Source organism: Nannospalax galili, unplaced genomic scaffold (assembly GCF_000622305.1).
Source record: "Nannospalax galili isolate Female #2095 unplaced genomic scaffold, S.galili_v1.0 scaffold16, whole genome shotgun sequence".
In the NCBI taxonomy this organism is placed as follows: Eukaryota; Metazoa; Chordata; class Mammalia; order Rodentia; family Spalacidae; genus Nannospalax; species Nannospalax galili.
Window position 1 is genome coordinate 1,463,738 of NW_008339910.1, and position 24,591 is coordinate 1,488,328.

Here is a 24,591-nt window from a genome sequence, read left to right on the forward strand (position 1 = left end):
ACTCTCAAAAAACTTCGTAATGATCTATTTTCAAGATTTCAACCCACTGAACAATTAGGTTGGTTTAGTAATCCCTTGTTTTCATGGCTCCTACCCTTTGTTGGCCCCCTGGTCATGCTGTGTGTCATTTTGATGCTTGCTCCCTGTTTCATACAATTTCTTTGCCAACAAATTACTACCATTGCTAAAATTACTACCAAACAGGTCATGGTCAATTATCAAACTTTGGATTCTCCCGAGATAGATGAGTTGGCTCTTAAGGCTTGTGATGACACTTCTCCATTTTAAATCAAACAGGGGGAGATGTTGGGAAACCCTGCTATTAGGGTTGTAGTTCTCCATGTCTGGATAGCCCTAAGGGGCTTGGCGCCAAATGGAAGGACTCCCCTTTTCAGCAGGGGGCCCCCTGCTCTCTTCCTGGCTTACCTAGAAAGTATCACCAAGCACAGATGCTTGACCTTATTTGGAACATGACCTTTGGCATAGTTACCTGGAGTAAAAACTTCCCCTAGTTTTTTTCTATATGATAATCAGGCATTGCCTGATAGTCGGACGATAGGAGCCCACTGCCACATGTAAATAAAGCATACTATGAGCACCTATCAGCTGAGGCTTTGGCTACTGCCTCCACACTATAATTTCTCTAGTTCTCCCACTGACTAAACGGAGCTGAGTCTGGACCTGTTTCACTGAGTCTGGAGCTGTTTTCACTGAATCACTGCATCTAGAGCTGTTCTGTTTCACTGCGATGTGGAACCTGCCTCCCCAGAAGGTCTTTCTTCCTCAGTGCTCACTGGCCATCCTGACTCCATTCGTCGCTTCTGCTCCCCCTGCCCTCGTGGACTGGTGGCCAACAACCCACGAAGAGAGGGAGAGACCCCCACAATGCATCATGCTAGTTTAGGTTAATCTTCCAATCCAAAGGCAGTCAAGCTCCCTTACCAATAGTCTATATTGGGCTGACAATATTCTATTGTAAGTCAGATAATATTATAGCTGAAAGTCTAACTAGAAATATTTTTTTTCTAAATTTCAATCAATATCACAAACATTGTTAAAATCATTGCTATATTAAATATGTCCTGAACAGCAAAACTTTAACTTTTTGCTAAGTGACTTTGGAGGTATGTGGCATTCTTTCCTTAAGGGGATATGAATTTCCCGAGACCTTAATGGAACATCACCTTGAGGATTTTAGAAATGATTCTTACAAAGGTATGTATAGGTAAAACTAATCCACTGGTCTTTGCATTCCTTTGTACTGTAGATGCTGCATGATTTAATTCTCAATGGTTTTTCCCATGAATTTCTTAAAATTCTCCTTGCTTGATACAGATATGAAGAATGGAACCCAGTGTCTGCTAGTGTGTTGCATTTGCATTAAATAAAAATTTCTTGAGCTGTAACAAGGAAAATACTGGGATTGGCATGAAAATGACTAAAAATACTTGATCTAAATTAAATTGAATTGTTTGAGGTATATATTTGATTGGTTTCAAAATCTATTTAATCATCTGGTCTGTCTATTGGCATAATCTCGTTTTCTTATTTTTCAGTAAGTTGAAAATTTTTAATAGTTTAAAAATATCTACTAGTATTCCTCCCTTTTCTGTTAATCTATACAGCCTCTATAATCATATTTACTTTTTAATTCTAATATTGTATTTGATCACCTAACTATAATGCCATTTTCCCAAATATTGACATTTTCATATAGTGTCAATTATTTTACATTAATTTAGTTTTTACAATTAATCACCCTATATTCAGAATAAATAAGTTTAATGATTAATAGATACTTTAGTCTTTCATCTCTTTATACCATGTATCATATATACTTATATAATGAAATTACATTCTAAATACAAATTTAGCTACAATATTCAATTTGAATCAAAATGTCTTTTTAGCCTAGTTGCATTTAAGATCTAAATATCGACAGAAACCTTTTTTTATAAAAGTATGATAATAATCAGAAAATTAATCCTTACTTTTATTAACCTTGAAGTATTTGGTGAGGAAAGGAACAGCAAACAAACAAAACAAAAAAAATCATAAGGTAGAAAATGTCATGACCCTGTTGAAAGGGATGAGTTTACAGAAGACAAAAATCACAATGCAGGTGAGGCAGCCATAGGTATGTCTTGAAAGAAATTGCAAATAAGGATATTAATCTATGTTTTCATGAAGATATTAAATCTGCATAATTTTGACTGCTGTGAAGCACAGATTAAAGAGGGTCAGGAAAGAGGTGGGGACATTTCAAAAACTAGTGAATAAGCTCTAAATACATGATAGGAAAAGTGATTCTAAGCACATTTTAATGTTTTTCAAGTAAAAATATAGCATATATCAAGTATAGATTAATAGAGAAAAGGTAGATAAATTACAGCTCCAAAGATTTTTACAAAATCAAATGGAAGGATGACCAGGCATAAATAGAGGGAAATTGATTAGAAATGAATAAAAAGCATTTAGAATTTTGATTATGAAAATATTGCTTATGTACAGTTCAAGAAAGATCTGGGCTCTCTTTATCTGAAATAAATTTCAAATTTAGAAGATAGAGGTGAGACAACAATAATTTAAATAGACAGGATAATCAAAAAAAGAAGCAATAATGGAAGAGAGGGATGATAATGGAGCAGTCATAAATTTCAGCCTCAGAAATGCATGTAGAATAGAAGAAATCTCTGTCTCTCTGTCTCTGTCTCTGTCCCTCTGTCTCTGTCTCTGTCTCTCTGTCTCTCTCTCACACACACACACACAAACATGCACATGCACATGGGGTGTGTGTGCCAAGAAAGGAGAGATCATTTTCATCATAGTTATTTTATATGTGGGGTGTGAGATGAGAGATAATACAACAGAAACTTTCATTAGTGTTTTATATAGCAGTGTCCTGCTGTGAGACACTTCCTAGTCCCATCATAAGGAAGGTGTAGAAAATCTGGTAAGAATGACTGGTTACAAACATAATTGGGTTAAATATCTGTGAACACTGGAACACTAAAGTCAAGGAACAATGGCAAAGGAGTTAGTGAATATGAAACAGTATGCATGAATTCAAAACGTAGAATATCATAATTGTTAAGTATGTGTGCTTATGAAACAAGTGGTTGAAGTAGGGAAATAGATGAAATCATCAGAGGATCAGCTTTTAAGGAACAAAAGGCTACAGTGCTGTAAGTTATTTCTGTACACGTGGAAACTCCCCAGACTAATGACTGTGTTATTCTAGAGAATAGCAGTGGGATACGAGCTAATATCATGAAGAAATGAAGGATGATATCCTGAGGGTAGGCATATGACTTAATGGTGTGTTTTGATTGATGCAATATGTTGTCTTGAGATCAGATTTGAAGTTTTCAAGAAAGAAAATTGTATTATGTTTGCACAAAAACAACTAATCCAAAAATTAGCAGCCTAAATATTTGTGTATTTATTAACTCAGTTTCTGTTAATCATAATTGATTAACACCACTTCCTGCTTTGGCCTTGGTGCATCCCTCATAACACATTGTAGGGACACTGACCTATATCGTGAGGTACATAAATTCATCAGTTCTGCTGCAATTTTAGAGAACCCAACTAGAAAATCACTTCTAGCCATCTTTGAAAATGAAGATCCAAGGTTCAAGAATGTTGATAGTGTAACAGCAACAACAACAATGACATTTTTACTATTATGAACCATCTGAATTAATATATGAATCATTTGAGAACAAATACTACAGAGATGATGATAATAAAAATAATTTAGCAAAATTAATCAGAAGATGAAACATCTTTCTATTCTTTCTAGGAAGTAAAAGTCCTACATAAAATTTAGCTTTATTCTAGGAGTTAGTAATTTAACCTCATAAAATTGAGATCACACCTTTTCTTATATTCAACAAACTTTGATAATTCTAAAAGTGAAGGTATGCTAAAATTTTAGAACAAAATTATAATTATCCCTTAACAACTGAAATATAACGTCTTCAATTCCAGTAACTTATACACAAGATATCCACTGCTATGTATATTTTCTTTAGGTAAAAGGAATCGGTATATTCATTTAGAAATTGTACAACATGGAACACAATTCTGAAATAAAAAGGGATGACATTAGAAGGAAAAGAGATGTAAAAGAGATGTAAAATAGAGGTAGTTTCTAAGTAAAAGAAATCAGTTAAAATCTTAGAAAACCATAACTTACATACTGGCACTTAAAAGACAGATAATAATTTGTGTAGAAAGTGAGTTTGGCAGAGCTGTGGGAGTAATATATCTTTTCAATCTCAAATATTATCTCATTTTTGATGCTGAATCTTTCCTGTAATATTAACTGTTCGTATTCTTTTTCTTCATGACCTTGACTACCCTATGGGAAATAATGAGCCTCATCTTCATATTTCTTGAAGGGTAGGGTAATTTATCTTGTAGAGATGTCAGGGGAAAATGTAGTCTTTATTACTTAAAAGCTAAATCATTGACAAAAAAACCCTCTAATCCCACATTAGGCAGATGTGAAATCAATGGAAAGCATGAATAATTTTAGATGGCAGAATACTTTAGAATGCAGTAGGATAGTCTATGTTCTTTCTTTTTCCAGCAGGATTTTGAAATATAATGCATGGAAGTCTATAAAATCAGACAGTCTTGGGACCTAATGTTAATTTTTCCTCTCATAAAATACATATTCTCACAATGACATGAAGTGTATTCTACAGCCTCACCACATTGTTTACCATGTGACCAGTCACTACTTTTAAACTCAGGTTTTAATAACTGAATTGCCCACTGCATATATTTTAGGCTTTATTCTGCCTTTCAATAGATTTTGGGAGCCATTGTTTCCCCCAGGGTGCTATGTGAAGTGTCTGCTAATCTGTGAGTAAAAATAAGTGCTTAATTCTTAGATTTTTATCTTCATAACCAAAGTACCTAGGAGCGTTTCTCTATAGATGAGATGACACAATCTTACTTCCATATTATACTGCATGGAAGACACCTTTTAAGACTTCCCCTCGAGGGAGCTGGAGCAATGGCTCAGTGGTTAAGAACACTGACTACTCTTGCAGAAGACACAGGTTCGATTCCCAGCACCCACATGGCAGCTATGAACTGTCTTTAACTCCAATTCCAGAGAAATCCGAAGCCCTCTTCTGACCTCCACGGCATTGCACAGGTGCACTCAAATACATGCAGGCAATACACTCATACACATAAAAAAATTAAAAATAATAAATAAAATATTTAACAAAGACTTCCCCTTGAGCAAGAAACCTTTCCTTTCCTACTGTCTCTGAGAAAACGGACCATCTAACTTTTCTCCCCACGAAGACTTTGGAAAAGTCTAGGATCAGTTTCTAGATAATACTACTGAATTCTCTTTCTTCTTTATCATCCCACCTAAAAGTCATGGCATAAAAGCTTTGCTTCATGGCATAATCAAAGGTAGATTTACAGTGGTACTTGAACTTTAGGGCCCCTCCTCTGCAAACACTGGGTCTATGATGCTAGGAAAGCACCACATATGTGTTCACATTGAAAAACAAGTTTTGAAAAAAGTTTAAAACTAAAATGTTGTATTCTTGTTCATACTCTTTAAAGTGATTTATCACATTACATAGTTTTAAGGCCCATACACCTTTTTTCCCCTACCTTTGGCAAATAGTGTAATAATGTGGACAGTAATAGTATGTCAAAGGCCATTAAAAAATAGATATTTATAGTTCCACTATTAAATTTTATCCTACTGAATAAAGGAAAATTCAGGCCGACTTAAGTTCAATGACATACTGGAAATCACAGCCTCCTTAGCTGAAAACAGAGGAACGGAATTCAGCTGTTTTAAAATCTCAAACTGTAACTTTCTGGTTATACAACTGTGTTCTTTAACAAGTAGTTATTCAAAAAGGAAGGCTGGGTTCAAGTATAGTGAACTTCCTAACAAAGTACTATTCTGGAGTTTCCAGAATGAGGAATGAATTCCCTTCTTGACAATTGATAAGAAGTGTGGGAAGTTATGCTGCTTTTAAGAAGAATTTGTCAAAAGGCCAAAGGTTTTGACTTCAAAGGATCCATTTCAGGCAGCAAAAGAAAATTTGTCCAACTGGCATACTAGGTTATATTCTAACCAAATTAACATAAGCAGTACTTAAAAAGAAACAAACTGGAGGTAAGGCCACTCCCCAAACAATTAAACAACAACATCAAATAAACTTTTGTTCTTCTGCCAAGCTGAGTGAATACTTTATTACCTTTATCAGTTCTAAGTTCCATGTTCATCTTTACTCATCTAGAGGTAAATTTTAAAGAAATTCTTTTATGGCATTATTCCCATCTAATTTTTTTTTCATCTTTTTAAATTTTTATTTTGTGTATTTTATTGAGTTTTTGTGTATTTCATACAAAATATCTTAATTATCTTTATACTACCTCTCCCATCCTCTCATAGATTCCCCCACTGGATATCATGCATTCTGTCATTTATGTTACAGCATATCAAGTCAAGTTAGTGTACTCAGATGTCCCTTTCCATTTCTGACAGTGTCTAATATGTAACTTGTTCTTTTTAACTCTCCTTTCCTTCTCTCCACACAAATAAAAATACTATTAAAATGGTCTTTAAATCCCTCTATGAGTAAAACTCAAGGTTTCCCCAACAATGTATCAAGTTAGTTAAACAGACCTAACATTACTGATGTATTTGTCGTACTGTTAGATTGAAGTATGCTCCTCATGGTCCTGGGTCAGTGCGTTGTACTCTCTGCAGAAGGGTAAACCATATATCCATTCATTACAAGTTTCATGTTTTTTTGTTGAATACAGTCTCTGACTTCTTCCTACTTCTCTACTATGTTTCCAAGTGGAATCTGATATTTAAAATATTTGGGAGATTTTCTACTTTTTTATGGTCTTCCTTTCTCTTTTCTACACAGTGAATCCGCCTATTTTTTTTAACGTTTTTATTCTACATGTGGCATATTTGTTTGGAGCTTCTGCATTTCATTTGATGAAACATTTCCTTATGCTCTTTCCAGAAGTAAGAGCCTACTATATAGAAATTGTCTTTAATTCTTACTTTAAGTATCATGCAATTACAATGCTTATTTTCTTTTCCTGAGAGAGTAGTAATCACACTGGATTACTTCATCAAAAATTCTGTTCAGTTTGAATTTGTAACTGTACTCTTCATCTTATTTTCATTGCTCATATATTATTATATAGAGTATTTGGATTCATAAAGACATTTTCATATTAAGTATAAAATGTAAGACGGGTGTGGTGGCACATGCCTTTAATCCCAGCACTGGGGGTAGAGGCAGGTGGATCTCTGTGAGTTCAAGGCCAGCCTGGTCTACATAGTGAGTTCCAGGACAGCTGGGGCTACAGGGATACCCTGTCTCAAAAAGACAAAACAAACAAAAAAATGTACTTTGACCATGCTCCCATTCTGATAAGTCCTTACTCTAGCTTTTCTTCTCCCTTAAAACTTTCATGTCTATATACATGATACTCTTGTACCCTTTCTTCTGTTGTTGAACACCTAGTTAAATTCTGTAACTTCTCTACTATGAATAATGCTGTAATGATTATTGTTTTACAAGTTTATATTTGATATGCTGTCTTAGAGACCTTCAGGTAACTATCAGAAGTTACCTAAGTTATATGGTAGACCTATTTTTAGTTTTCAAGCAACCTTCTGATATCCATAGTGGCCGGATTACTTTACATTGACATCAGCAATATATGGGTTCCCTTTTCTCTGAATCCTCACAAGCATTGTTGTGACTTTTCTTTAAATATTTTCCATTCTGACCATGGTAAGAAGAAATCTCAGTGGAATTTTGTTTTCTTTTACCTGATGGCTAGGGCTACTGATCAGCTTTTATATGTTATATGTCAATACCATTTGGTCTTCATTCTTTTAAAAGTATCTGTTCAGTTTATATGTCCATTTGCTAAATTGAGTTGTTTGATTTCATGGTATTTAACTGAATTCTTTGTATGTTCCAGATATTGATCTTTAAGATCAGAGTTAGTAAAAATTTTCTTGCAATTTGTAAGTGATATTTTCCCCTGATGGCTTCTATTGCTATGCGGAAGCTGTTAAGTTTCATGTGATTCTATGTTTCCTTTTCACATTATTTTTTTGCTGTTAGACTGCTTTTCAGATAGTCTTTGTCTGTTTCTTGAAATTATTTCCCTAACTTTTTCTCGAATGGTTTCAGAATTTTGGTCTTATATTAAGGTCTTTCACCCATTTGGAGTTGATATTTGTACAGGGATAGAGATCAGAATCGATTTTATTTTTTCTACATTTGTACAAAATGGAGAGTCAACTAAATATTCTGTTTCGGGACAGTCACAATTTACATTCTATATAAACAACTGTTGTGTGAGAGGCTTTTCCTGGGAAGGCATGACAAACATATCTCCTAACCCCAGAAATGAAATCCAAGACAGATGAACATAATGACTCCATCAAAGCCCAATTTCATGAACCAGTGACTTTTCATTAGGATTACTAACAAGAGTATGAATGAGAGGCTACTTACAGGAGTAGAGATGATAAAGGCAGATACATTAGGGTAAAGAACAAGTCAACATGGGTGACAACTCATAAGACCTGCATCCCTCGAGTTCTCTGCACAACTTGCAGGGAGGGGGCTCAACATATCTAAGAATCCTTTCTTGGAAGCTCCACTCATCCCAATTATTCTGTACTTCTGTAATTTTGAAGAGGGCATCTCATGAATCTTTTTTATAATTTATTTTTTTTATTTTTGTGAATTTCATACAAAACATCTGAATCATCTTTACACCCCCTCCCCCATCCACATCCCCCTATATCCTGCCCCATCAGATTTCATGCATTTTGTCATGAAATCTGATATGCTATGTTAAGGCCTATCGAGTTAAGTTATTGTAGCTAGAAGTCCCTTGGTGCAAGTTCATCCACTGAGATCTAGTCAGCCTATCTAGACTCTCTCCCTTAAGGAAGATCAACTATACCTCACACAGGAATAATCAGCTGCCAATAGTTTTTTAGCTATGGTTGGGGCCATCTGCCCATTTCTCCATTTCAATGATGGGCTTTCATCTGTTTGAGTTTTCATGGTTCTTGTGCATGCTTAACACCATTGATGTAGGTCATATAAACAAAGGTCCCTGGAGCCTGTAAGACTGTTCCCTTATGGTCATGTATCTCATCCCCCAGCTCTTACAATCTTTCTGGTCCCTTTTCAGAAATGGTCCCTGAGCCCTGGGTGGGTGGAGTTTAATATAGGAATCCAGTTTAGGGACCCACCCCTTGAAGACTCTTATTCTCTATACTTTGGCCATTAGTGGACTTTTGTGTACATTGCCCTCTGTTACATGAGGGAGGTTCATTGATGAGAGTTGAGAGATGCACTGGTATTTTCTCTACCCCTTGTTCCACTGTATTCCATGAGCCTTCAGTGTAGAAGTTTCATTGTAGATGTTTCACTAATTGTTGGGTATCTCATAGACACTTATTCCCTGAGTGTGACCATTGTAGAATTCTGAAGTAGTCTCCATCCATTGTCAAAGGAGTTTTTTGTTTGTTTTTTGAGTGGTGACAGGCATATGTGTCTGTAAACATAAGGATCTGTATTTATCATATGGTAAGAAATTACATTTTCCTAGGGATGTGGGAGCCTTAGGGTTGTCTCTAAGTATCTATGACCTCTCCAGCCATATGGCTTTGTTTACAGTAGCACATATAAGTTCCTACCCATTGAGTGGGCTTTAATCCCAATTAGAGAGTTGTTGACTATCCCAAAATAAAAGTGTCATTACTGCACCAATATAGTTTGCTGTGCTGGTTGATGTTTTGGTCATTAGGTGCTAAAGCTGAGATTGGACCATGAATTGATGTTCTCCATTCACAGCTTGCATTGTGTCCTCCAAAACTATGAGAGATAACCTTTAGGGAAGTTACGTCCAGTGCATTTCCAGCTCCATTGCTCCAAGTCCTGTGTCCAAAATGTATCTTCTTTACAGCATTAGAGTCTTAACGTCAAGTTCCAGGAGGCAATCAAATAACATGGCAATAGGGTTTGCAATTTTGGGAGTCTCTTGGACTACCCTGGACAATAATCCAAAGAGAAGTTTCTCCTGTTTGGCACTGTTTCTTATTATATAGCCTTCAGCTACACACATGAACACATGTAGACATATCGTATTGTAATTTTTCAGTAGGCTTTTGAACTAAAATATTTCCCTCTGGCTTTTCACAGCAGCTAAGTATTATTTATCTCTCCTCCATCTCTCCCTGTTTAACTTTCCCTCATCCATTCCCATTTAAAGTACCTCATTTCCCCCATTTATCCCTTGAGAATTCTTGTCTCCTATAATCCCCTCTCTCTTGAGCTTCTTATTTCCCTTTACCCCCATGCTTACTTTATATAACCCCCTTCTCCTGCCAGTTAAAGGCCCACATTTCAAACATTTCTCCCTTAGTAACACCTCTCTTGTACAATTCCTCTCTCTCAGGTTCCTTCTTTCCCTTTACCTCTTTGGTTACTTTCCATTTTCCTGACTCCTGTTGCTACATCAGGAAATATTGGTGCTAGTATCTACAAATGAGGGAGAACATGTATCCATTGCTTTTCATGGCCTGTTATTTCACTTAATATGACAGTTCCTAGAATCATCCATTTGCCACCAATTTTCATGATTTCATATTTTTTTTACAACTGAGTAGAACTCCATCGTTTATATGTGCAATATTTTCATTATCCAGTCGACAGCTGAGGGACACTTAGGTTGCTTCTGTATTTTTTATTATTTATTTAATAACCACATACTTAGAAGAAGCATTTTATTACATCAGCATTGACATATTCAAAAACAATTTTCTGAGCTGAGCTGCATCACTTACAAAATTGGCTGTACATTTTTAGTTTTACAGTTGAATTATTACAGTTATACAATATTGTACTCAGTGTAAACCCTATAAGACATAAAATTAAATGATTTTAACCTTTAACAAAGATCTCCATTTCATTTTAAAATATACTATTTCATACAGATATCTGAGTGTGGATATAAAGTCATCAGGTAGATTTCAATGATAATGTTTTTCATATCTACTAATTATTAAGGAGCAAATTTTTATGCTTTGAAGAATTATTATTTTTTAATTATTATACTTTTTGCAATTTTTAATAACTACATGATTAAAAGCTTTCCACTACAGCTTTAACATATTCAGTAAAACACTCCAGAGCAACAGTACATCTCTTTCACAAGTGGGTACATGTTTCTAGGTTCGCAGTTGAATTAATATAGTTATATATTATTGACCTCAGTATAAGCCCTGTAAGACATAAAATTGGATTGAGTTTTTAACCTTTAAAAAAGAACTCCATTTCATTTTGGAATATATTGTTCCTTGCAGACAGACTCATTGTTTTTGCTATTAAAACTGAGATGTTGGCGCTTGCATCTCTAATCTGTATGTATCTAATTATTACTAGTCATAATCGGTTGCACTTGGATCCTTGGGCCCTGTGTAAGCCTATAAAGTCATTAGGCAGATTTCAATGGTATTGTTTATCACCTCTACTAATTAGCATGACATAAATTTCCATACATCCTACTCAAATATAATGCATTTTTAAAAAATCTGTTGATTTTTTTTGTGTTTGCGTGTATATCACACAGAACATCCCAAACCATCTCATTCGACTATACACCTACTTCCCAGATAGCTGCCTCCCATAACTTCCCTCCCCCCAAAAAGCACTCTGATATCCCTGCTACTGTCTGCTGTATTGTTGGCAGCCCCAACCATTACCCACTACTCTGGTGAATCTAGTCAGCCTATCTAGAGGTCTTAGTTTTAGGAGGGTCAGGTGTTCCTCATCTAGCAGTAATCAGTTGTCAATATTCCTTTAGATAAGATTGGGGTGTGCTGTTCATTTTTCCAGTTCTATGCTGGGTTACTATCTGGGGGTCCCTTTGGCCACCCTGGCCAACAGCTCAAAAGAAGGTATCACCTGTCTGGCATTGTTGCTTGTTTGTAGCCTTTAGCTATGCATATGGACTCTTAAGAAATTATATTGGCCCCTTTAATCTTTGGTTATACTTTCCTTTTGGGTATTTAAAGCCACAGAGTTGGTCCAGATCAACCAATTTATTTTTCCTCTTAAGATCATTTCAAAATCTGTTCCTCAGGAGTCAAATGGGCATGGAAGGAGCCCCTGGCTTCTTTCTTTTACCAGTTCCACCTATGTGAAGATGAATCAAAGTCCCTGTTCGACCATGGTTGGCTTTGCTTGGAAACATGGAGGAAATGATTCCCCTGTGTTGACCCTCCTGTTTGTAGACTGGACACTGGTTCAAATCCATCTGGTGGGGTCTCCTTGGCCTCCTTGATCAAGAGTACAGATGACCCACCACCTCCAACCTAGGAGGGCAAGGAGCAAAATGTGTCCTTTATATCCCTCTGAACAGGTTATTATAGACCTCAAAGTGTTGTCTGTTAAACACCCAAGAACATTAGTTCCACCAGTTTCATGCTTTTAATTACTGTGTGTCATGTAGATAAATCTTGGGCAAAGACCAGTTTTTCTCAGATAAACCTAACTACACATATGTTTCTTGATCTGCTATGTATAATTTGTCAGTAGGTTATAGGAGTAATATGGTTCCCTCTGGTTTTCAAAACTAGATAGGCAATGTTTATCTCTTGCATTGTCTCACCACTCCATCATGGTTTTCCCCCTTAAGGTGCCCCTATTTCTCCCCTTCCTCCCTTACTAATACCCTTCTCCTATGGTCCTACCTCTCTTGAACTCCTTCTTTCCCTTTAGCCCCTAGGCTCCTTGTATACCCTTCCCTCCTCCTCACTTAAACTAACCAAATTCTTATCCATATCTCCCTTATTAAGGCCTGTTTCCTACTATTCTTCTCTTTCAGGTTCTTTTTTTTTTTTCCTTTATCTCTCTGTTTCCTTTCCATTATCCTTGTTCCTGTAGTTATGTCTGGTTACATACTCACTATCAGAGTCTGGCTCTAGGATCCATATATGAGGGAGAACATATGTCTATTTTTTTCTGAGTCTGTGTTACTTCACTTAGTATAACAGTTTCTAGTTCCATCCATTTACCTGCAAATTTCATGATTTCATCTTTCTTTACTGCTGAGTAAAACTCCATCGTATGTATGAACCACATTTTCATTATCCACTCATCAGCTGAGGCACACAGGTTGCTTCCATCTCTTAGCTATTGTGAAAAGAGCAGCAACAAACATGGATGTACAAGTGTCTCTGCAATAGGACGAGTTCTTTGGGTATATGCCAAGGAGTGTTATAGCTGGGTCAAAGGGTAGGTTCATTTCTAGTTTTTAAAGAGTTCTCCACATTGCTTTCCATAGGGTTTGAACAAGTTTGTACTTCACGGGCAGTGGATGAGTGTTCCCCTTTCCCCACATCCTCTCCAATATTTGGTATCATTTGTTTTCTTGATCTTAGCCAGTCTGACTGGGGTGAGATGTAATCTTAAAGTGGTTTTAATTTGCATTTCCCTAATTATTAGGGATGTTGAACATCTTTTAAGATGTATCCTAGGCATCTTTACTTCTTTTGAGAACTCTCTGTTCAGCTCCTTACCCATCTTTTAACTGGGTTGCTTCTTGTCTTGGTTCTCTGTTATTGCGTTCGTTATATATTCTGGTTATTAAACCTCTGTTGCATTTGTCACAGGTGAAGATTATCTCCTACTCTGTTGGTTTTCTGTTTGCTTCCTTGGTTGCCTCCTTTGATGTACAGAAACTTTTTCATTTAATGAGGTCCCATTTGTTAATTCTTGCCCTTGTTTCCTGAGCAATTGTTGTCCAGTTTAGAAAATTCTTTCCAACACCTATATCTTGTAGGTTTTCCCAGATGTTTTCTTCTAATAGTTCCAGAGGTCTTTGAGCCACTTGGAAATGACTTTTGTGCAGGGTGAAAACATAGGGTTTAGTTTCATTCTTCTACAAGTGGAGATCCAGTTTTGCCAGCACCATTTGCTGAATATGCTGTCTTTCCTCCAGTGAACATTCCTGGCCTGTTTCTCAAATATCAGGTAGCTGAAATTACATGTACTCATATTTTGGTATTCAATTTTGTTCCATTGACCTATGGGTTGATTTTTGTGCCAGTACCATGTTGTTTTTATAACTATAGCTCTGTAATAAGGCTTGAAATCTGATATAGTAATCCCCACAGCATTGCTCTAGTTCTCAGGGCTGTTTTGGCTATCGGAGGTCTTTTGTGCTTCCATATAAATCTTAAGATAGTTTTTTTCCAATTCTGTGAAAAATGCAATGGAGATTTTTATTGACATTTCATTGAATCTATAAATGACTTTCGGTAGGATGATCATTTTCACAAAATTAGTTCTTCAATCCATGAGCATGGGAGGTCCTTTCCTTCCATATTTGATGTCTTCCTCAATTTCTTTTTTAAAATATTTAAAATTTTCATTGTAGAGCTCTTTAAGGTCTTTGGTCAGGTTTATTCTGAGATATTTTATTTTTTTGCAGGTATTGTGAATGGTAGTGTTTCCATATACTCTTTCTCTCATTGCTTGTTATTGGTATACAGAAAGGCTATAGATTTTTGTAGGTTAATTTTGTAACTTGCCACTTTACTGAACATGTTAGTTTGTAGGAGTTTTTGGGTGGAATTTTTGGTGTCTCTTAGATATAATATCATATCATCTGCCAAAAGGTATAATTTGATCTCTTCTTTTCCAATTATTATTCCTTTAATTTCCTTCTCTTGTCTTATTGCTCTTGCAAGAGTTTCAAGCACTATGTTAAAGAGAAGTAGAGATAGTGGACAACCTTGTCTGGTTCCTGATTTCAATGGTAATGCTTCCAGTGTTTCTCCATTTAGAATGATGTTGACTGTGGATTTGTTATATATGGCTTTAATTATGTTGAGGTATTTGAGATATGTTCCCTCCAGTCCAATTCCCTTTAGGGATTTGAACATAAATGCATGTTGAATTTTATCAAAGGCCTTGTCTGTATCTATTGAAATGACCATGTGGTTCTTGTCTTTTATCCCGACCTGCAGGACAGTCAACGTGGGTACCTGGAGGGAGGAGAGGGGATGGAAAGGGACAAGTGATGCGAAGAATGGAGACAAGACAGGCTTTCTGATCAAGTCTCATTTATTGAACATCCACACAAAGTTTTTATAGTGAGGGAAAAGGGGGAAGTTGGCAGGGATAAATCCATTGAGGCAGAGCAATTCAATTATCATGATTACACCACACCAATTGATCACAGAGTAAATTCCATAGTAACACCACAATTCTATATAGCAAGTTATAAATCAATTAAGAGGTACACTTGTATGATTACAAAGTAAAGCAAAAGTTTCTTAGGCAATTACATGAGAAATGAGGGAGTCTCTCAAACAGTAAGTGCCTGAGTTAGAATAACATGTTTGTGTGAGGCTTTCAAGTATAGCCATCTGGTTAATCTCAAACCAGGTGAGCCTTGATGTCTGGAAAACAGCTTTGCCAGGAATCAGGTCTTCCTATTTCCTGGGGTGGGGGCCTACGGCTCTCCACAGTCTTTGAGCCCATTTATATGAATTATGACATTTATTGACTTACATATATTGAACTATCCCTGGATCTCTGGGATAAAACCAATTTGATCATGGTGGATGATTTTCAGATGTGTGTCTGTATGCAGTTTGCAATTATCTTGTTGAGAATTTTTGAATCTAAGTTCATTAAGGATATGGATCTATACTTTTCTTTTTTGGTTGTATCTTTACCTGGCTTTGGTATTAGAGTGATGCTGGCTTCATAGAAGGAATTTGGAAGTTTTCCCTCCATTTCTGTTTTTTTTAAAATTAAGTAGAGTGGATGCAGATCTTCTTTAAATGTCTGATAGAATTTCCTGTAAATCAATCTGTTCCTGGGCTTTCTTTAGTCAGGGGGTTTTGTATTACTGTTTCAATTTATTTTTGTGTTCATGGATCTGTTTAAGTTGTTAATCTCTTCTTGGTTTAGTTTTGGTGGTTCCCATGCCTTTGATATCCTTCCATTTCTTTTAGGTTTTCAAATTTAGTAGCATATAGGTTTTTAAAGTATTCCCTTATAATGTTCTGTATATTTCTGGTGTCTGTTGTGATGTTTCCCCTTTCATCTCTGATTTTGTTGATTTGGAGGTGCTCTTTCTTTCTTTTGGTTAACTGGGCTAGCAATCTGTCAATATTGTTTATCTTTACAAAAAACCAATTCTTGGAATTGCTGATTCTTTGTATTGCTTTCTTCGTTTAAATTTCACTAATTTATGCCCTGATTTTTATTATTTCTTCTTGTCTTCTGGGTTTGGGTTTTGTTTGCTGTTTCTTTTCAAGTATGTTGGGTTGCAGTGTTAACTCATTTATTTGTGTTCTTTCCAATTTTTTGATGTAGGCACTTAGAGCTATAAACTTCCTCCATGGACCACTTTCAGCATGTCCCAGACGTTTTGTTGTGTTGTGTTGTATTGTCCTTTTCATTTAATTCCAGGCATACTTTTATTTCATCATTCAAGAGTGTGTTGTTTAATCTCCATGTGTTCATGTGGTGATTAGGGCTTCTTCCATTGTTGACCGTAAGCTTTATTGAATTGTGGTCTGAAAGAATGCATGGAATGATTTTAATCTTTTTTGTATTTGTTGAGATTTGTTTTGTGCCCCAGTATATGGTCGATTTTGGAGAAGGTTCCATGGGGTGCTGAGTAGAAAGTATGTCTTTGGTGCTTGGTGGAATACTCGGTAGATGTCTGTTAAGTCCATTTGATGTATGGAATTGTTTAATTCAGACATCCCTCTGTTAATTCTTTGCCCTGTTGACCGATCTAATGGAGAGAGTGGGGTACTGAAGTCCCCTATTATTAATGAGTTGGGATTAATATGAATCTTAAAGTCCTGTAGTATTGTTTTTAAGAAGTTGGGTGTACCAGAGTTTGGTGAATATATGTTCATGATTGTAATTATCTTCTTGGCTTATTGTTCCTTTGGTAAAAATGAAGTGGCCCTCTTTATCTCTTCTGATTAGTTTTAAAGTCCATTTTGTCAGAATTGCTATGCCTGCTTTTTAGTTAGTGCCATTTGCTTGGTATATTTTTTTTCATCCTTTCACTTTGAGACAGTGTCTGTCCTTGAAAGTGTGATGAGTTTCTTGCATAAAACAAAAAGATGAGTGTTGTTTCTTGGTACATTCACAAAGTCTGTGTCTTTTGACTGGGGAGTTCAGTCCATTAATATTTAAAGTTATTAGTGAAAGATGTGAATTGATTCCTGTCATTTTTATTCCTGTACATATTCTTGGTGTAGCTGTGCATTTCCACAGTTATACCTTCATTAAGTTTCTTTCCATAACCCCTTGGGTATAGTCATTCCTTTATTCAGCTCTTTGTATTGCTTCAAGAACTCTCTGAAGAGCTGTGGACATGAATTCCTTCAGCCTATTTATGTCATGGGGGATTTTTCTTTCTCCTTCGAGTATAATAGATATTTTGGCTGGGTATAGTCATCTGGGTTGGCAACTGTGGTCATTTAAAACTGGGAATTCTTTGGTCCAGGCTCTTCTGGATTTGGTAGTTTGCACTGAAAAGTCAGCTGTAATCCTAATAGGTTTTGCTATATATGTGATGTGCTGTTTCTCTTTTGCAGATTTCAATATTGTCTCTTGGTACATTTAATATTTTTACTATGATATGCTGTGAAGAGTTTCTTTTCTGGTCCTGTCTGTTTGGTGTTCTATATGCTTCTTGTATTTGTATGCACATGTCTTTCTTTAATTTTGGGAAATTTTCTTCCATGATTCTGTTGAAGATCTGGTCCATGCCATTATCTTGGGATTCTTCTCCTTCCTGTATGCCTATGATTCATAATTTTGTTCTCTTTATGGTGTCAAACAATTCCCACATATTCCATTCTTGTGATTTCTTAAATTTTTCATAATCTTTTCTTGAGTGTCTAGTTTGTCCACTTTATCTTCCAGTCTTGATACTCTGTTTTCCATTTCATTCATCTTATTGGTGAGGCTTTCTCCTGTCATTTCTAATTGGCTTACTGAGTGTTTCACTTCCTTCTTCATTTCAGCCTGAGTATTCTTCAGTATTTCCAACTCTTTTCTGAATTCATTTAGAATTTTGTCCCTATCTTCCTTCAGTTCTTTGATTTCTTCATTTGCGTGTTTTATAAATTCACTGAATTCTTTAATCATGTTCATAATTGTCCTTTTGAGTTCCATGTCCTACATTATCTCTAGGGGGTTCTCATTGCACCCCTCTAGAGGAATATTGTTATTTGGTGGGGATATGTTATTTTGGTTTTTCATGTTATTATTTTTTCTCTGTGATTTTGACATGTGGATTTCTTTTGTAGTTTCTTATTCTTGTGTGAGACTCAAGCCTTCAAGTTTAGGTCTGCTCCTTTTTTTGAACTTTATGTGTCTTTGTGATTTACTTTTTGCGCATGAAAAGCTGGTTCCCTAAGCTTCTGGTTTACTCTTTTTTTTTTTTTCGTCTTTTTGAGACAGGGTCTCCCTGTAGCCCCTGCTTTCCTGGAATTCACTATGTAGACCAGGCTGGCCTTGAACTCACAGAGATCCTCCTTCCTCTGCCTTCCAAGTGCTGGGATAAAGGCATGTGCCACCGTGCCTCGGCCTACATTTTGTTTTTATATTGGAGTGGCCAGATTGCTTTTATCTTCAGGAGTTCCCACGGAGGCCCAAGTCAGATGAGGACCAGATGCTCTCAGGCTTTCTCCTAAGGTCTGGATCCCTCCATGAAAGATTTTGGCCTTAGTAATTTGGGGGTTGAACTGGCCTGGGAGCCTGGCCCAGGAAAGATGCTGGTCTAGGGCAGCTGGTAGCCATGTCACCCAGAGATGCAAAGGCAGATGGGGGTGGAAAGAGCCCCCTAGGACTCCTGGGGACTGCACTGAGGAGCTGGGTTGATCTGGAAGCAAAGGATCAGGAAAAGGGAAGGTCAGCCCCTGCCTCACAAAAAGAAGCTGGTGTGTGGTGCAGGCCCAGGGAAGCAAAGGGCAGTGAGGGTGGGGCCAGGCCCAGAAGCAGTGCTCCCTGGGACCAGAGAAGGCACTGAGTTGGTCTGGATGTAGAGGATCAGGGGGCAATAGTGGTTCCCCAGCTGTCTCGGGCCCTAAGACAAAGAATAGGACAGGACCCAGGCTAGGAGGAGAGACCGGCAGGGGAGATGGGAGGGTAAATGTGGATGAGGGAGTCAAGGCACAGAGGGTACGATGGACTTACCCCAGAGAGAGGCCTGTGGATAGGAGCACTTCTGTTTTTTAGATATTAAAATAGCAGCAACAAATGTGCATGTACAAGTATATCTGCTGTAGTATTAGTCCTTTGGGTATATGCCAAGGAATGATATAACTGGATCATATAGTGGATTCATTTTTATTTTTTTAAGAGTTCTCCACATTGCTTTCCATAGTAGTTTCACAGGTTTGAAATACTACCAGCAGTGACCTCGTGAATCTTGAAAATTTTAGTTTTACCAGATATGTGAATGTTGTTTATCTTAATCTCATAAACTTACTGCTTCCTCCTAATGAGAATGATTTATTTTGGAGAAAACTGTCCCACTACACCAACAAAAATAAAATTATAAAAATAAAGCACATATTAAGTGAGGGGATTGTTCTTTACATTTTAAATTGCCGGAAGGTAGAATTCTTTCTAGCATGTATAAAAATTTTTGGTAGTAGTTACAATTTTATTTCTTCATCTAGAGCCCCATTTTCCAACAAGATTCTGTCCTCATCACAAAAAAAAAAATAGAAAGAAAAATCTGAATTTCTGACTATAAATTTGTTTCTAATTAGAAAGATAAATTTTCACATTGTAAGATTCCTTAGAATTTGTTTAATTAATGATTTATTTATTTAATACTAACTGAAAAATATGATTGTAGAAACATTCTCTTTTTGCATATTTAGCATTTACCAGTTTCATTCTCTCTAACCAATGTTTGCTATAACATTTTATATTGAAACAAGAAATTTGAAGAGATTTTGGAGTTTAAATTTTAGATTTTATCAGACTTTTACCAGTCCTGAGCTTTCAGTCAGTATGATCTCACCTCACAATTTAATAAGTTCACTATGATTCAGTAATTTGTACCATAAATGCTAGAATAGAGTGCATGAAAATCCCAACTAATGACTATTACATAGAATACATCCAAATAAACATATGTCATTATGGGAGAGGAATTAAGCCCTTAATATGGGAAAAGTTCTAAATTTCTAGAAACCTTTATACTAACTTTCCTGCCTTTCTTTTTTTCCATTTTTGATTTGAAATTTTGTAAATTCCATGTAATATATTTTAATCATATTTAGACCTCCTCATCCATCTGTCTTATATGTTAAGGTCTATTCACCACCGTTGTGTTCCCAAGTGTCCTTCAGTGTGTACCCATCCACTTGAGCTTGGTTAACCTATCTAGTATCAAACCCTTAATAAACACAAATCTTCCTCTCATATTAGTTATGTTGTCAATTGTTTCCCAGCTAAAGTTGTGGATTTTAACCACTTCCCAAGCCTAGGATGGGGTTTTGTCTACTTTGGGTTTGCATGGGACTTGTGTACATCTGTCTGGAAAACTCTGTTTACTTGTGGCCATCCACCACCTCTGGCTCATACAAACTTTCCATCCCTCTTCTGCAAAGGTCCTTGAGCCTTGGAAAACAAAGGTTTAATACAGATAGTATTCAAGAATGAGCACTCTGCGGACTCTTAGTCTGTGCACCACAGGCAGTTGTGGCTTTCTGGGTTATTCACAATCTGTTGCATGAGTAAGCATCTCTGGTTAGAGTTGGGAAATGTATCAATAATCTTTCTGCTCTCTCTTCTGGTAATGTTTCTTGAGCCTTAGATATGGAGGTTATATTGTACATGTGTCACTTAGGGATGGGGACCTCACTGGCACTTATTCTCTGTGTTTGACAAGTTGTGGAACTTTGTGATGGTCTCAATATATTCTAAAAAGTGTTACATAGAATTGTCCTCCAATTGGCAAGCCATAAACAGAAGCCTCCTTCTCAAGCTTGGTTGCACTTGCTTGCCTAGGACTTTAAACTTCACTATGAACTTTCAGCAAGAAAAGGAGGGATAGGGAGAATCAGTCACCTCTCCCACCCAATCGGTCGGGGCCCTAACTGCATGAGTGGGAAGGACTAAGGGTACACAAATGATAAAAATGCCATGAGGTGCATGCCCTGATGATTTTGGACTGCTGTTGGAAAGCTGATGCACCTCTCACCACATCCATTGCGCTATATGAAAGCCCAACAAAGTACAGTTCCCCAAATTGTAGTTCAGAGAAATTATACCTTGTTTTGTCATAAGGAATTTGGGTGGAGGTCCTGGAATATGTTACTACCTCCCAGAAGGTTGGTTTTTTTTTTTTTTTTTGCAACAATTGGAATAGTCAAATTGTAAGAGCCAGAGGTGGTGGATGGCCACAAGGAAACAGAGTTTTCCAGACAGATGTACAGTTACAACAAAAATGAGAATGAGTTTGGGAAGAGTAATGGTGATGTCTCTGGTATGGAGAAGGAGACCAACAACCAAAGGGAAGCTGAGTGAGGAGAGACTGTGGAAAGAAAATATTTTAACATGGTGAGCTATCCCCACAGGGCTGGTGGAAGTAGCAGTAGTGGCATGAATTCTGCAGTGGATAGTGACGTGTAGTTAGGGTAAAGCTACCTAAGTGGATGCTGTCAGTAGGGTAATCCCAGTACGGCAGTCCTCAAGTAGACAGTATAGAGTGGCAAGATTGCTTGAGCAGTGGGGTTTGCAACCTGAGTATGGAGATGATTTGAGGATTCTGGAAAGTCTAGAGCAAACTTTTTGAGGCTTGGGAGTAGCCAAGTAGGTGGAAGTTTCAGCAAAGAGCTGCACCTGCGGCTTGACCACCTCTTTGCATAATAAAAGATCTGTCACAGCAGAGGCTATAGCCAGGAGTGATATTAAAGATGTGAGAGAGGAATTGCAACAAAAAAGAGATTTGAGGCTGACCTCTTCAGTATTGGCCTCTGATCTTTCCAATAAATTGCATAAAAGGGAAAAAAATGATTGAGGTTTCAGCTTGCCGCTTTTTATGATGAGGGATCCAGAAAGGAAAGAGAGTTCAAATTAGATTGGTAATAGTATTATGGTTCAGACAGCCCTGCCCCCTCACCAACAGGGCCTCACAAGTCCCTGAGAAAAGGGAACTGAGTTGATAAGAACCCTGGTCTTTGAAGTCAAGAGAAGCAGTTTTCTCCACTGTTTGGCCAACACAGCAGGCTTCCCCTTTGATCTCTAAAGAGGACAGGTTTTAACAGTCCCACTCTCCCACTTTCCCCCCTGCCCAACTTTAAAAAATATACATCATCCCACCTTCTGCAGGAAGCAGAGCCTCCCCATTTAAAAAGACCCCAGCTCACAATCCAGGCAGACATTTTCCCTGCCCAGAGGAGAATCTGTCCCATGTGTTCCTTTGCTAACAAACTGTATTCCGATGGAGTTTTATCTGTGTCCTGGTGCTTTCTCCTGATCAACTGGATTCATCCACAGGCTACTTTATCTATCAGATGGTGCCAAAACCCACTTCTTAGTTCAAAGTACCCACCTGGACTTCCCCAACACCACTAATTTGGCTTTTAGGTACACTCCCACCTTTCTTTTCTCTCTCTCCTCCTCTACCTAGCCCTCTGCTTTGCTTTCACCCCTTTCTGGCTCTCCTCATAGTAGAACACACTCTGACTTGCCTGCTTCTTCTTTTGATCTCCTTTCCAATTGATTTTTGTCACTCCTGGACTGTTGTGGGTTCTTCTCAGGCCAGCTATGAAGACCCTGACCTGGATCAGGTCCCCTGCCAATTAGGGGGGAAAAGAGGCACAGAGTCATGACACATAGACCCTGAGAGTCAGGTAGAAGCAAGCACTAGGCGAGGTGCTGCAGGCTCCTTTAATGCAGGAGGGGGCAGGCCTTATATTTCCCTTTTCTCCTCCCCCAAGTCCCTTTAGTCAGCATATCGTTTTCTGATTGGTCCACGCCACACAGTCTGTCAGCAGTCACTGGGCTCATGGGCAGGGTACGGAGGCATGGGCTCCTTTTGGCGGGCTATTTTGGACCAAGAAGTGAAGTGAATTCTGGCTGAATCCCAGGGCTCTGGGTCCATGCCATCTTTGGAGGCCTCCTGCTACATTTCCACCCTTTTTCTTTAAAAATGACCATCCAGAAAGAGCCTGCAGGCAGCTCCACCTCGGGATGACCCCAGGATCATGGACTGTGCCTTTCTTAGTTTGCCCTATTCAGGCATGCACCTTACCCGTCATTGGAGCATGGGCGTACACATCCATGTCCTGGCTTAGGTTGATTCAGCCCAACAGGAGCTTACCCATCAATGACTACCAGCCCTCCAAGGGGTATCATCCCAGGGGATCAGTCGAGGTGCGGAATTATCTGTAGGAGGCCTCGTACATTTGTGCAAGCCAAGTCTGTCAGGCTGTATAGGGCAAGTTGAAATCATCTTCGTGTAGTGCTCTGAGGGGCTCATCCACTGAGTGACTGAATCTTTTCTGACTGCAGGAATGAAGAACAAGGCATTTAAGAAGTAGAAAGAGAAGAATAATTATGCCTTCCAGGAGTAAGTAAGTGACGATCCAAGATGGGTGAAACAGTGCTTTTTGATTAGACCAGATTTTCTTGAAGCATGTAACCCGAGGAGGCATTGCCAGCATAATCTTGGATGGTCAGGTTGAACAGCCCAATGCATGAGGATGCGTTGTTGGTAGTGAAGCATAGAGAGTTATTTAGGGGCCAGGAGCCATTGAGTGATTCCCAGGAAGTAACTGCGTCCATGGTGGGGAGGCAAAGCATAGAATTAGTTGATTAGAGGGTGGGGTAGGCTGGAGAATGAAGCGATAAGGGCAAGAGTATAGGGGGGAGGGGACCAAGGCGCAGAGATCATGGGCTGTGGCAGGGACGGGGAAGAGCAATTCAATTATCCAGATAGTGGTGAGGCCTCTGGGTCCTGGGGTTCTGTTGGTTGGTTGCTGGTCTCACATCTCTCTCTGGAATCCATACTGGCTTTGTTTCTGCCTGAGGAAACATACAAGCATAGCCTCGCCCTCTTGTTAACAAGGGGGCGGGTGGTTGCAATTGCCATGTTATGGGGGCCTTCCATCTCATTAGTGGCAGGGGTGTAGGCCTGGGTATGGTAGTCCAGTTCTGAGGAAACATACAAGCATAGCCTCGCCCTCTTGTTAACAAGAGGGCGGGTGGTTGCAATTGCCATGTTATGGGGACCTTCCATCTCATTAGTGGCAGGGGTGTAGGCCTGGGTATGGTAGTCCAGTGTTTGTGGGCTGGGCTCAACCCATTTTCATCGAAGGACAGGAAATTAATGCTGAATAGAGCTTCAATTAGAGACAGGTGTGGGTGCCTTTTAGACTCAGGAGTAGCAAATTTTTGTAATGTTTCTTTGAGGGTCCTGTTGGCCTGCTCCACAATGGCCTGCCACTGTGGATTATAAGGGGTGCTGAAA